Below are 16057 nucleotides of genomic sequence, written 5' to 3'. Positions count from 1 at the left end.
TTTTGATCTTAGCCATTTTGATGGGTGTAAGGTGAAATCTCAGAGTCATTTTGATTTGCATTTCTCTGATAACTAATGACGCTGAGCTTTTCTTGAACTAAATTAGTCTGAAAGGAACTTTCAGCTTTTATTGCTTACTCTGGGATGAGGGGCCTAGTGAATCAGGTAAGTTTCAGGGAGTTCCTGAAGCTGTTTTGAGTTGTTACCTTCCTGGAGGATGGAAGATAAAAAATGAGTTTTCCTGTAGGATGGAATGTTCTCATCTCCAAAGAAACTGTTACACAATACCATATTGAGATTGTATATAGTTATTGCTACTGTTCTTACTGAAGTTACAATAAGAAAGAAACAGCAGTAGAGTGGAAAATATGCTGTTTGGCAAGGAAAGGAGTCTAGTCAGTTTAAAATTGTGGACATAGTAGATATGCAATTGTTGAAGATTTGAGTAATTAAAGGGAAAACTTATGCTCCGTACTCAGACAATAGTACAATAGTCTTCCTCAAGGGGAAGACCCTAGCCATTTAAAACTTCAGTTTGGAAAAATATAAGGCTTTGTTTTGAAAACAGTATGGCTGACAGTGCTTCTGTGGTATCTTCCTGGAGCATAGTCAGCCAGGGAAGTGCTTCCTTCTTGGTCTTGGCTATCTAAAATCCTCATGTAGTTCCTCTCCAAGGAAGGTCTGTTTCCCTCACTATTGTCCATTCCCATTGGATTTGTGGGCAACCCAAGTAATTTGGATAATGTTGCAATAGCAGAAAGCTGCCAAGTCTTTGTGAGCAGTTAGATACAAAGACACTCAAACTGCTGAGGAAGACAAGAAGGGTGTGTGGCAGGGTGGCATCAACTTTACATACTGACCACTTGTGTGTGGGGCTCTGTCACTGCACAGAATGAAGGCAGTGTAAGTAAGGATGTCTGGAATGGTCTTGGGCAAGAATAAGAACTTTTGAGGAGCAAATTTTGCTGTTTCTCTGTTGATTCAGCTTCCTCATCTATAATCTGGGCTGGTGTGCAGGAGCTGGACAAAACAATCATTAAGGTCTTCCAAGATCTCCTGGTCTGTGGTTATGTTCTTTGAGATTTTTGTCTATGTGCTTTAGACATAGAATTTTGTCTATGTGCTTTAGAAATAGAATCTGTGCACGGTATGTTCATATCTCCAACATAGCATCTTCTGCTAAAGTAGTTGTGAAGGTTATGGTTTCTATTATGCTTGTGAAGATAGATATGTAAAGTTTAAAGATGTGTCTGATGGTATCTCAATGCCTCAATAATATGTGGTTTTCTTCATCTAAAAAATACTATTTGGAAATGGAGAAGTACAAGAAGATAGCAGGAAAAGACAGGGTAGGGCATGCAGGAAGAGAGTGACAAATCAGGATAGACTATAATGACATGCATGTATGAAAATGTCATAATGAACCCCATTAGTTACTCACTAACTTAAAATGTAATAAGATCCAGAAAGATGACTCAAAGGGTGAAAGTGCTTTGCTCACAAGCATGATAATATGAGCTGAGTCTTCAGACTCCATGCTGGAAGGATGGATCATGTAAATTTTTTTGTTTATTATTTGTAATTACGATTACATCATTTCCTCCTTCCCTTTCCTTCCAAGGCCTCCTTTTTATCTTTCAAATTTGTGGCTTCTTTTTAAAAAAGTATTGTTGTTATATGAACATGTATATACATACCTGTTTCGAAACATAGCCCCGTATGTCAGTATAATGTCATTTGTATTCACGTTTTCAAGGCTTACCATTTTGTATTGAATAGCCAACTGGTATGGTCTTCCCTGGGTAAGACTATTTCTCCCACTCCCATGATTACTTACTTGCCTATAGTTCTTTGCTGAGGCTTTGTGTTCTTTCCCCCATCCACTTCGGCATTCTTATTGTTGTCCTTCTTCAGCTCCTATTTGGGCAGCCATGGTGAAGAGACTGCAGGGGTATAGCTTCTGACATTAATTAGTAGGCACATTTTCACAGCAAATTCCTTGGGCCCTTTGAAGGACTTAGTGTCTTCAGCAATCTTCAGGGACTGGAATTTCACCTTGGGAATCAACCAAGAGCAATTTTCCTTAAGGTTTGGGGAGTCTTTTAGACAATCCTGACCAACAACTCAACTGAGAGCTTGTCATGCCTGATGTTGGGATTTTTTGTTAGATGGTGGCTTTTGAGGGGAGTATTGTCAGCCCAGATGAGAAACTTTTATTAATCTATATATGTATGGCTATACACAGACTACAGGATGTTTTTAGATGAATAATTAATTGAATGATTTCTTATGACCTTTCCAGACATCCTTACTGTTTATATTACAATGCAGGTGAACTGATTTTTAAAAGTTATCCTTTGACGTCCACAAGACTGTGGTCATAAGCACCCAGAAACACCAAGACAATAATATTTAAAGAGGTAATAAAATGGTGTTCTGCATTAAATTATAATTGTAATTATTAATACATAATTGTTGAAAAATATATATCCTAAGAATTTTATTAACATTAAGTAATTTTATCAGAAGTAAGAGCAATAAAGCTTTTCTATGTCCATTTACTATATTTCTATAACTATGAGGTATTGGAAACACAGCACCTTTTGTTTTATAATATTCTTCTTTTTTAGTCATAAGCACCAAGAAAATGTGTTCACATAAAAAGTACATAGAAATAAAGTTTGCTTTGTCTATGTCAGTTGAGACTTGGAACTTTCTGAGATATTCACCAAAATTTACACAGAGATTTGTTATAAAAATTATGTTAACATTGTTAAAAGCAAGGAATTGGGAACCACCTGGCTTGGAAAACAAGTTATTTTTCATTTTGTAAAGAGCCCTTTACTTTTTCAATTAGGAGAACTAAATTAAAAAACTTTATAATATTATTAACTATCTATTAATAATCCCAACGGTGTTTCACTTACAAAACTTATTTAGTCATGCATCTTTAGAAAAATAAGGAAATCTAATTCATCTTCTGCAGAGAAACTTCTGCTGTGTAACTTTCTTCTCATCATGTGCTTTGAATATATTTTCAGCCAAACCTTGGAACTATAAATCTGGTTTATTAAATATAAATGACACCTACTGTATAATCTAATTGGCAGATTCAGTCCTCCCTTTAATATCATTCATCCATGTCACTCTGACTTTCTGGTAAGATAAAATTCTAACATTGTTTTATTTTTCCAATTCAACCAAACATGCTAATAAGCATTTCAAGGACTCTTGTAAATGCCAGTGGAGAAAAAAATTATGGACGCCATCATGTGGGATAGATAATAAAATCAGTCAAGTTAAGATTAAAATGATGCAGCACTAATGTAATTTATCCACTTTATAATGTTATAAAAATAAGCTCATAAATCAACATGCAGTTTCTCTTTAGTGAATTCATAATAGAGCAATGTGGTATGTATGCAAAAGGACAGCTATAAAATAAATCCAGCAAGTACAAATGCAGGCACATATCAATATTGTTTTTCTGTTTGGGAGAAAAATTAAATGAGTGAAATATAAAGATGAGAAATAACTCCATTAATTTTATGACAGAATGATCAAACTTTCTGTGTAGGATCGACAAGTAGTTTTCAGATACTCAGTGACCACTAGAAACCCATCCACCTGGGAAGTTCACTTTCTCTTTCACTAATAGGAGGTGAGAAATACTAACCATCCCTACGATGCAGGGTCTCTCCAGTTGTTTATGTTAAACTTTCTCTGGGTAGAGGTGATGGAGACACATGCCTGGTGCACCATGGATGAAACACAGAGCTTGCCTCAGTGCCTAATGGGGGATGACATGCCTCAGTGTGCATAATATATGAGAGCGGCTTTGAGCAAGGTATCTTGGCTTCCCAGCTGGATGCAGAGAGGCCTTGGGAGGATCCTCTTCTCTAAAAACCAGCAGCCTAGTTCTCACCTTCTTCTTCTTCTTCTTCTTCTTCTTCTTCTTCTTCTTCTTCTTCTTCTTCTTCTTCTTCTTCTTCTTCTTCTTCTTCTTCTTCTTCTCCTCCTCCTCCTCCTCCTCCTCTTCCTACCCACTGAATATTTTCTTCCGATAAAAATGACTGATTTTTCTGTAGCCATCTGATGCTGTTCATGAGTACCTTACTGAATTTAGTTTGGGTTTGTTTGTTTTTTTTTTTTCCCCCACCCTGAAGCTTCAGTAGCTGGCCAGCTTCCCATGAACCTCAGCTAGGGCCCAGAGCCTCTTCTTCCATTCTCCCAGCACTATGTTCTAGGCACGACATCACCTCAGTTAACAGGTCATTTCCCCAGGGAGTCTGTCTAAGAGGCCTCTTCAGCACTGAGCACCATTCTGCAGAGACACAGTGTCTGGGATCTTCACAGCTGCAGGTTCTGCAGCAGACTCCTGTTTAGCTCTCCCTGGTGATACAAACAGACATGTCTAGGGTTTTCTCTGGAGGTGGAAAATGGGCTGAAAACAAGAAGGTATCTTCCTATTCCTTACCTCTGGAGCTATAGCAAACTTCTTCCAAATCCTCCGGTGGGTTCTAAGGTATTAAACCACTGACACCCAGCGAGCAATCTCAGAAGACATTTTAGTGACCCTGGACCTTTAGTGTGATGGAAATGCTAATGTTCTCTGTCAGGTCACAGTCCCAGCCCCTGAACCCCAGGGCTGATAGCCTGCCCCTCTGTGGCTATGTGACTTTTAGTTCCTAGATAGTGATTTTCCCCCACCACAGGATGGCCCAGCCAAGCCAACATATTAGTTCTCTGGTGGCTACTTTCCACTCCCATGAGTCATAGACCTCATTCTCAGGGTAACCCATTTAACTTTACCTCCCAGAAGCATAGAGACATCGAATGAGCAGATAACCAGGGCAGTACCTTGCTCTCTGTTAGCCTATAGAGAGATGTGGGACCAGTGGCTTTCTTCCCCAGACAGGGAGGAGTAGCATATTTCTAAGATCCTGGGGACTAGACACTTTGTGGGCCCAATACACCTCGCTGGACGATGGGCACCTCAGATAGAAATTACCCAGCCACAAGTAAATGTTCACTCTCTTGTACATAACATCTGCTACCTTATGGTGGTTCTGTAAAATGACGAGTGGCAGGAAGAAATTCTGGTATAGATGTGTTTTGTGACAATAGACAGCTGTGAGCCCAGGTATTATTTTCCCAGGCTTACTGAGGCTCTTACGACCTTTCTCTTTTCCACAAAACTGGCTGCTTATACCTGTCACACAATTCTGGAGTGTATGCACAAGGCAACAGTTGACAGCTAGAGTTACAGCGACAAACCAGTCACCTTGCAGAGCAATGGCCTCTGACCAAGTAAGTGTGTAGAAAAGGCTGCCCTGAGCATCCATCTTTCCTTCCCTTGTCTGCTTTGCTCTCATAATCCTCTCACAAAGCAACCTGTGGGTGAAGGGGGCAGCGTTGTTACAGACAAACTTAACAATTTCTCTCCACTCTGCATCTAATTCAGAACATCCAATACAGGTAGATTTCTACTCTCTTGCCTCTAGCAAGACATGAAAGTAAGAAAAGCAGAAAGCTCCAAGGTCTTGGGTACTCCATGACTCCCTGTGTGTGCATGGAGGGTGCCTTCTGGGTGCTCTGGAAATTCTACACCTCGAGAAATGCTTCTAGGATGGGTGGGGGTGAGGGACTATCACCCCTCTGTCTCTGATTACCCCTCCCTGCCCTATAATCACTGGGCTGGAGGCCTAAGATGATGAGGTATCTGCTTCCTCCTAGAACGCCCAGCATTCATTCTTAAAGAACTATATCCTGGAAGCAGTTGCTAGAGATGGCTGCCTACAGATGCAGGAATGGCTTGTCTAAGGAACACAGATCTGAATACACAGCCGCAGGAGGAGATTGATGTTGAGACAGGAGTTAGCTCAAAGGCAAGAAAGGAACACATGCTTTAGTGGAAATGGATAGTAAGTGGGGAAAATAAGTTTAAGGGCTAAGCTGTAGAGATCTAGGGATGACTTGCAGGCAGGTCAGGGACAAGGCTTTCATGAGTTGTCACCCATGCTGAGAATAGGCTTTTCAGTGATGTAACTGTTCTTGAGCCCTCCATGCATCTGTAAGTGACTCTAGGAAACGTATTAGTTCTATCAAACTAGACTGGGTAGACTCATTCCTTTAGTCTGTTGTTGATGCTCTATCTGCTGTGAATAGACACCTGTTCACATCTTCCCAGGAAAAGTAACATGGCAGCAGGCTTTCAATAAATGTTGGTTGAAAGAGTGAATGAGCAGACCTATTGGATTGAGAAAACAAATTTAGCCTTCAATGATGGAGCCTACTCATATCATCTATCCTGATACACAGAGCTCAGAGTACCAGGTTACAGTGGAGTGGCAGGGTTTTTCTCCTCTTTATTCTTCCTCTTTCTTTTCTTTTCTTCTTTTGTTACTCTTTTTTGTTTTTCTTTTCTTGTGCTTATTTATCACACAGTACACCTAATCATAATTGGCCTGTTTATTCTCAAATCTGATTATTATATAAATACTGCAAACCAGAGATCAATTAGACAAAAAATGGAATGTTTTTAGGTAATCAAGATATAAATCTTCTCAACATAATAGTGCTCAACATTATTAAAATACAAATCACCAATCTTTGACAATGTGAAGATTTCATATTGAATTCTGAATTTCTGTTCTTTGAAGTAGCCATCCTTTGTCAATGCTGATCTTATCACTAGTTAGTGGGAGCTGAGTGATGATTGTCCATGTAGATGGGACACCATCTCCCTGATCCCTGCTGTGATCCTGATGCTGACACCAAGGATGTTTGACACCAAGATTTGAAGCCTCAATGCTCCTCCCATAGCTGGCTCCACTCTGTTCAATGCCTCTAATTTCTACAGTCATTTGAGTTTATAACTCTTGATTCTAGAAGTAACAGAGAAATGTAAATGATTTATTGTGCAGTATCAGGCCTTTGCTGGTAAGGTCTTTTTGTTTGGAGGGCTGCTCCTCTTTCTCTTTCTCTAGCCAATGCACTACTGCTTGGGTACCATCTTTTGTCAGACCATAATTTATTGTTCTAATGTAGGAGTGAGTCCTCTTCCCGAATCCTCTCAGCTGTTGGAAAGCTGTGTAGGCCATTCTGTATTATGATTTCTTGTTTTCTCTCCCAGTAAACTAGATTAATCTTAAGGTGAGAATATGCTATGCTCATGTAAGTCTAGCAGTGAGCAAACTACCACTGGTGAACTGCAATGTGCTTGTTTACATACATTTGCCATTCTAAATGGTTCCTGTGTTTTTGAAGAATGCTTTAAAAAGTAATAAAATACTGTGTAGGAGAAACTGTATATGGTCCACAGCCTAAAATGTTCATTATCTAGAGCTTTACAGATAAAAGATCATTGATCCATGCCTTACCATATGGCACAGAAAATGATTTTTCCTTTTAGATAGAAGCCTCCCTCTACCATCAACTCACCCTGTTTTATCATCCTCATAGAATAGTTAATTTTGAAACTTTCTTATTTCTTTGTGTACTTATGTACTTTTTCTTTCCACAGAGGATGCAAGCTCTTTGAAAGCAAGCATAGGTCTTTTCTTACTACATTCCACACTTAACTGTGTTTTAGCAGATGTCAGATTCTTGAAGTATATTTCTAGTAAGTGTGGTCACAAAGGAACAGTGGCGAAAATTCATATTTGCTTTCTTTGTGCATAGCTATTTAGCTCAACAACTGAACCTGTGAGCTAAGCCTCTGACTTAAGTCAAGAGGAAAATGTAATGCTAGCATTGACAGAAACAAGACCCTTACCATGTAATGACACATATGAGACTAGTGAAAGCAAAACAGTTTTTAATATACCATTCTGCAGAAAGGACACCAGTAATGAGAAAGAACAACAACAACAACAAAAATGACTACGTGGCATTTTGGCTTGAAATAGTGTTTTTTTTTTTTTTTTTAAGTTCCTGGTAGCAAGAAATTCCTACCCCCTTTTTCCTATAGGCTAATACTTCATAGAATTACAACTTTTGTGCTCTTCTACAATAGTCCTTCTCCCACATTCTTTACTCCACTGGATCAGGGAAAGATCCTAGGCTTCAATTGCCCCCTTTTTCTGATCATGGGCTCAGTAATTTAGCAGTGTACCCACAACTTTTTAACTCTCAGTGTTCTGAGACAAAGTCCACTGCCAGCTCTACGGGAGGCTTAGCTCCTCTTGCTCCTCTGTGACCCTTTGGTGAGCTATAAGCACACCTCATGCTGAAAATGAACCATAATGATTTATTTTTGCAGCGTCTAGTTGCTGAGGCCAGAATACTTTGTCAGAATCTCTTGGATGTTAAATGACTTCATATCACAGAGGGTATCAGTGGGTGTACTCCTGTTCCCTACTCCCTTCTCTCTCTTCCACTGGAATCAGAGCTTCAAGCTTGTACTGAGAAACCTTCCCCTCCCCAGAAAGGCATGAAAAGAGACCCCCATGTCTGCCACAGATTCTGATTCCTCTACGAAAGGCTGCCACCATGGTATCCATTGTCAGTGATGGTAGGGCTATTGCCTCTGTCTGCCCATGACATTAACAACTTTTCTATTAAACTCTTTACTGTACCCCAGATATCTGTCTCAGAATCTAACTTGAACTATGTCTGCCCCATCCCTCAAATGAAACCCAACAACAGCCACTTTTCACCTCTGACTGAAGGGAAAATAAATCTTTAAGTGGTCAAAGTCCTTCGTGGTAAAAATGGGCTGATTGAGGTGTGACACATCACTGGGGAAAAGACACTTCTGAGAATAAGCCTTCACATGCTGCTGATGGGAGGACAAGGTGTTTCACGTGGCCTGAAATCCTAGAAACCAGGTCAAAGAGTAGCAGCAATGAGCCCTGGTGGGTGGGCTGTGTTGGAGTTGTGAGGGTGGGGGTAGGGTGGGAGGGGGGTGGTTGAATGAATGAGATGCCCTGGCTGGTTTGTAATAAGCAGAAACAGCAAACCCACCAGCAAGCAGACAGTTTTAAGAGAGAGACAAAGGATCCAGGCTGTTTCTTGTCAGCAAGAGTTTGAAGTGTTGAAGGTCTCTTGAGGCAATGCTGCAAGCCCTTTTGACTACTGACTCAGCTCATTTGAAAGTTGAGTCTGATTTAAACTCCTAGAATCCTTTGTTGAGATATGAAAGAGACTTGATTCTTCATAACAGAATGCTCTGTCATCATCCTGTTTACCAGGAGCAAAGGAATTTTCCCACAATAAAAAAAAAAAAAAACTGAAGATGGATTAGAATATGCAGATTCTTATTCCAAAGAATAGCTATAGATAATTGATATTAATTAACAGCTCCTTGGATATTTAGTGACAAAGAGTAGATTTTAGAAAATATACTATTTTCCCTTCCCTCTTTTAGCTCACTTTTGCCATGACTTCTATCTGTCTGATAAAAGCCTTAATAAGTCAGCAATTGTTCTCTTGAGCATTTATGTAAAAGGTTGCCCACTCAGCACAGAACCTGGTGGCAGAGAGAAACATTAACCTTTCTTGATGTAGTCATTGGACTTGAAATAATGATATCTTGCCCTCATACTCAAATTCTGAACAACATTTTGGGAGAGGAAATTGAACAAGAATTGGTTGGTAGCTATAAGCATATCTTTCATGTTGGACAGGTACCCAAACGGTACCCTTTGCTATCATTACAGGCAAGGTGCTGGAACTCATGTCCTATGAGCAGCCAACCATCAGTTGGTGCTCAGTGAGAATTGGTCTGTTTCCTCCTAGATTACATGAACCATCCATTCCGTTAATTTTTGTATGGCTTAGTATGTCAAAAAGTTCTTCGTTTGTTAAAAATTATGTAGAGAGAGAAGCAACAGGATCCGTGCAAGTTCATGGCTTGTTCCTAGAGGGTGTTTCAGGCTAGCCTGGAATACAGAGTTAGGTTGTGTATTAATTATAACCAAAAGAAAAATCATAAACTAGGAGAGTATAACTACAAGTGGAAAGATGAGCTATTAGATACTGTGAGCAGCTCAAATCCAAAACCAAAGACATGACAGAGAGTTTAACAGCCTGGCAATCTGATGTGGACTGTAGGTTGTAAAACATATAACGCACATACATGTAAAAACGAGTAACTATGAAGAGAAATGACTCTACATAAAGTGTACAAAACTGAGTGGCTTCATTCCAATGTCACTTTGCGTTTTGATAGTGTATTATACTTGCCGAAAGGTTACCAAAGAAAGGAAGCTGGGCAGTGGTAACAAGAATCCTTTCTGCGTTTACTGAGGATAGGGGAAATACAAAATTTGCAATGAATAACATAGCTATAAATGCCAGCTAAGGCCACATGTGACTGGTTGCAAAACCATGGATTATAACTGACATGAGTGGTTCTCTCCTACTTTGTTAAGAATGTGGTTTTGCACACGTACATGTATATTAAGCAATTTTTGTGTTTTCTTTCCTCTATTTCTTTATTATATAATATAACATCAGTTTAGATAATGTCAGTAATTATCGTATTTGTGCTATGAGACACTAAAAGAATGACCTTCAAGGGACATTGCTACCTATTCTAAAATATTTATTTTGTTTGAGGTTGTTTATGGGATAGTTATATAATGTTAGTTAGAATTATAACCTGGCAATTCTTTTCATTTGGAAATTGTTACATAAGTTGATGTGACTGTGTGTCAAGTTGACAAAGGTTGGTTTTGTGATGGTTAATCTTGGTTGTTAACTTGACTACACCTGGAATCAACCAAAATCTAAGCAACTGGGCATGCTTGTGAAGGATTTTCTTGACTGGAGCATATGAATTAAGAATGCCCACCCTAAATATGGGCCATACCTTCTGGCAGCAGCCTACATAAAAGGACATTGAAGAAGGAAGCTTTTTCTCTTTACCTTCTTGCCCTCACTCACAGTGTTCATCTCTCTTGCTGCGGAGGCATTCCTCGACTGGTGTTATAGCCTGCCTCTTTGGAATTCCAATATGACTGAAGATTGACAGCTCTCTCAGACTTCGTGGGACCCCAGAACCAGATTGGAACTGCTGAGACACCGAGTCTTGTGGACTGAACAACTAATGCATCTTTGGCCTTCCCATTAGGAGACATTCATTTTTGAACTACACATACCACAGCCTACAAGGCATTTTAATAAAACTCTTAGTTCTGTCAGACTGCTGCAACATAATTCCACCAGAGAATAGGCACTCTTAAGGCTGGGGTGAGGGGACCAGAAGGTGGAACTGGGAGGAGGGGAGGAAGGGGGCTGGGATAGGGCTGTAAAATCAATCAATCAAGCAAGCAAGCAAACAAGCAAGCAAGCAAGCAAACTTGTATTTCCAGCCTGTGACTGGATGGGAAATTTGCCCAAATCAGGCATCCCTGAGCTTCTCCATTCTTTGTCTTTTATGCACAAACACAACATCTTGGTTGACACACTTTTGTTAGTGAGAACAGTTAGTGGGAAGCAAAACTACAGAAGCCAAAATTTTAGGTTAGTACATTTAGAGACTTTTCTGGATCCTAGAACTATAGGACAAGATCTTTGAGAGATTAGGTCTTTGTTCCCATTTGGCAGGTGTTGGGCCTATCTGTGTGTTGAGTTCTAACATTAGAATTGTGCCTCTAACATGGCAACAGTTGTGCTAAGCTCTTGGTACTTGCTCTCAGAGAACCAGACTGTACAGATTGTGCAGTACAGTACATATTGTACAGACTCTCGTACCAGGAGTGGTTCTAGGGAAACAGAATTGTGAGAATGACTCTGTTTAGTTTCTGGAACAGAGTTTGCAATTCATTGACACCTGCAGATGCTAAAGACTCCTCAGATGGCATGGGAAGCACTGAAAGCATGGTTGGAAATATTTGAAGGGTTTGTTGCATGCCACAAGGAATTTACTGACTCTATAGATAAAACTTTGACTACTTCTAGAAAAATATGGAAAATAATGATGCTGGTTGGTTGTTTCTTGCATCCCTGGATAACTTGGCAAAGGAAAAGCATGAGCTCTGTGATTAAATTAAGCAACTTCTAGCATCTCATGATATGGTGACAAAAGAATGAACCAGTGACACAGTTGATTAGTTCCAGATGTGCATAAACAGTCTAAAGGTTTCTAAGTGTGTCCTGGAAGAAACGCTCCTCTCCAGTAGCCACAGAGGTCAATTTTAGGAAAACTAAAGCCCTCAGATAAGATTGGGAAGAATTATGGCCTGGCATGGTCTCACATGCCTTTAATCACAGAATTCAGAGGCAGAGGCAGGTGGATCTCTATGAGTTTGAGGCCAGCCATTCCTGAACAGCTAAGATTATGTAGAGAGACTCTGTCTCCAAGAAAAAAATGCTTAATTATAACAACCAACCAACCAACCAAACAAACAAACAAACAAAAAAAAAACAACTTCTATCCTCAGAGGTTGTTTGCAGGTAGAGTAAAGGCACTGATAGTGAAGAACAGGCTCCTGTAATTTGGGATGAGATGAAGGGTTTATCTCAGCTAGATAATAGTCTTAGTAAAGGTGCATCTCAATCCAACATTTTCTGCAATAGTGCCCTCTCTGCCCTGTGGCTGAATCTCAAGACATGAGCTCTCAGCTACTGCTCCAGGTCAAATGCTGCCTTCCTACTGCTGTGCTCTCCACCATGATCGCCATGGGCTCTAATCCTCCAAAATGCCAAGTCCTAAGTAAACTCTTCTATAAGTTTCTTTAATCTTGGTGTCTTATCAAGCAAAAGAAAAGTAAGTGAAACCGGTAAAGGAACATCAAAAGATATCCCACTGAGGGAGCAAATGACACAAGTCTGAGACATATGGCCAAGAAGAGGAAAGAGAACACATCTCCTTTCAAAGGGAATCAAGCACCTGCTCACCCTGACCCCTACTCTATTCCACCTTTCTGGACTTTAAAAAAAATTTTTTGTTAGTCTAGAGTATTATAAATTTTTAAAATTAAAAACTATTATTCCATTAATTTTTGCATGTGATTGCTATATTCCAGACATTAAACCATCCCTAGGTTGGAGATATGAGCCAGAGATGGTCATTGATCTCAGGAAGTCTGTGAAGGAACAAGTATATAAACAATGAAGCTGGACAGGAGGAAACACTCTGTCCAGCAGCCAGTGACTTGCATGAAAATTAAGGTCTGTCTTTGGTCTTTTGCCTTTGCTCTTCTGTAGGACGAGGATTTTCTGACTCTGCCTTTCATATCTCCTGCAAGTCATGCTTCTGTCCCATGTTCAACATGGAAGGAGGTTTAATCCAGAAATAACTAAGTGCATCTGACCCTTTGGTGATGTCAATGTGGCAGATAATTGAAACAAAGTTGGTCTCTACTGATCTCTGTTTGTAACTCCAATAACACTTCAAAGCTCCATATTTGTAACCAAGATAAGATTCTGTGGGATGAAAAGAAATTGAGGAGTGTGTATTTATAACACTCTATCAATGTGATTCCAGCATAAGATCACACCCAGAAAAGGGGCTGGCAAGAAGTGCTGGCAACCAGACTGCATGGGGGTCCTACAGTTCTGCTAAAGTTTCATACCTGAAAGAGGCAGAAGTAAAGGACAGAATGACAGAAGTTGAAGTTAGGCGTGTGTCAAGTGTTAGTGAAGAAGACAGGCCTATGGGTATTGATTCTGAAAGAAAGGCAGGCAGTGCAGTGCTTCTACCAGAGTTGAGAACATAACACTGGCTGCAAGATGGTAAAGGGCTAGACTGGTGGGATGAGACTAGTGGGACTAGATGCCAAGAGACTGTCTTGGTTTTCTATTACCATATCAAAGGCTATGCTCACAGGGCTACAGAGATGGATCAACCATTAAGAGTGCCAGTTGCTCCTCCAGAGAACCCAAGTTTGTTTCCTAGCACCATATCAGGGAACACACAACTTTCTATAGTGCCAGTTCCAGGGTGTCCTATGACTCTGGGCTCTGTGGGCATCTTTGCTCATGTGTGGAAAACACAAAAATACACATTTGAAAATAGCAAATATAAGTATATTCTTTAAAGGCTCATGCTCTGACTTGGACTTCTAAACCTCAGAACTGTGACAGAATTAATTTCCACTCTTTATAAACTAGCCAATTTTTGGTTTTCTGTTATAGTAACACAAATCATATTAAGGCAGTATGTTATCTATCATCACCATCTTTACTAATATCAAGAGAAGCTAAAATATTTATATTGGAGGAAGGTGCAGTATATTTTTCTAAACTCAAAGTGAACATCAAAAGATATCCCACTGAGGGAGCAAATGACACAAGTTTGAGACATATGGCCAAGAAGAGGAAAGAGAAACACATCTCCTTTCAAAGGGAATCAAGCACCTGCTCTCCCTGACCCCTACCTTGTTCCACCCTTCCCCAGTGCTTTCATAGAAACATTTCTTTCTCTCTTTTTGGAGTCCCAAAGAGTAAAGTCAGAGGCGTGAATATAGCTTCAACATAATAATTGGGGGTTGGTGGGGAAATTGTATAAATTAGTTTTCAAAGATCTTTATTTTTTTCTCTTTAATGTAGGCTTACAACTGTAATTAATAAAAAATAAATTAAAAAATTGTAGGCATACAAAGGGAAAATCTTATTTAAAACATACTCAACTGAAACCTGTCCTTTTGACATTGTTATTGTTCTTTTTTTCACACTAGTACTTATTTTACTCTATTTTAAATTGATTTATTTTCCAAGTTTTTCTCTAAGCTACCATCTTCTGTTTTTGAGCTGTAAGGATACTATGTCCAAAAATAACAACTAAACTATTTTTTACAAAAAAAATTACCATACTCATAGACTACCTATTAGTAAAGAAGAAAAGTGTATAAGTCTTCTAGCCTGAAACACTACTAGTATGTTCTGATGATTGTCTAACTCCACCACTCCTGTTGTGCTCAGCCCATAGAATGAACTACTAAAACAAAAACTGAATAAATTAAACTTATTTTATAGCTGAATCTTAGTCCTTGGATGTCATAATGTATATAGGCTTATAGAAAAAAAATGGGCACGTTTTGACCTGAAGGGAACAAACAAACAAATATTATTTTATGAGATGTATTTATTTAAGACTATATTAGGCAAATATGGTAGAATGAAGGCGGGTCCTAGAAACTTCTTTGCTAAAGTCTGATCATATAGATAACAAATAGTAACGTGATTTAAGAGCTGAAAGCAAAGCAGCACTCTTTCAAGTGGTATCATGCCATACACGACTTTGAAAAGTATACATTAGGAAAGAATTGGACAAGACTATAGGTTTTATTACCAGCTCTGCCCAATCTCAAAGATGATATACAAGTTCTTAAATATTTTTAAGTGTGTTATTTTGACAGTGTGTATGCCATGGTGAATGTTTGGAGATGAGAGGAAACCTTGTGGGGTCAGTGCTCTTCTTGTACATGTATGTGAGTTCTGGGGATTAAACACTGGTCACCAGGCTTTCTCAGAAAACACTTTTACCCACTGAAGCATCTCATTATTGTGCTCCCCCTGCCCTGTAGAAAAATGATTGCTCTGATTGGTACCTGAGAAGAAACATAATAGCAGATATCTGATAAGAAGCTTTAAAAGGAAATAGAATACGATGAAAAAGAGGAGTGTAGAGTGTTAAAACTACTGAATCATAAAATTAATAATGAAATAAAAATGATCAAGGATTAGAATAAACATAATTAAAAACTGGGAATGAATGAATGAATGAATGAATGAATGCAGAAACAAAACCAGTGATTAAAGCAATTCAAGATAGTGAGTAGATGTGAATGTAAATAGAAAAATGCGGCACAGATCATGATCAGGAAAGCACAGATGCTCAACTTACAGTGTGGTTAGGTACTTATGACCCTATGTTAAACTGAAAAGACCATAAGCCAATGTATGTTTCTGACCATCCTAGCTGACTAAAATAATTCTATGTTAATTGTTAACTGTCACAGTGCCAGCTATGGGACAGTGTATAATACTAAGTAATGCAAATTATTGGAAATACTAAAATTCAAAATTTATGTACAGTTTCTACAGAATATGTATCACTGTCACAATCAGAAACTTGAATAACAGGAGGTCAAGCCTTCATAAATTA

The sequence above is a fragment of the Meriones unguiculatus genome, chromosome 6 (assembly GCF_030254825.1).
Source record: "Meriones unguiculatus strain TT.TT164.6M chromosome 6, Bangor_MerUng_6.1, whole genome shotgun sequence".
NCBI classification, from domain to species: Eukaryota; Metazoa; Chordata; class Mammalia; order Rodentia; family Muridae; genus Meriones; species Meriones unguiculatus.
This window is presented reverse-complemented; position numbering follows the sequence as displayed.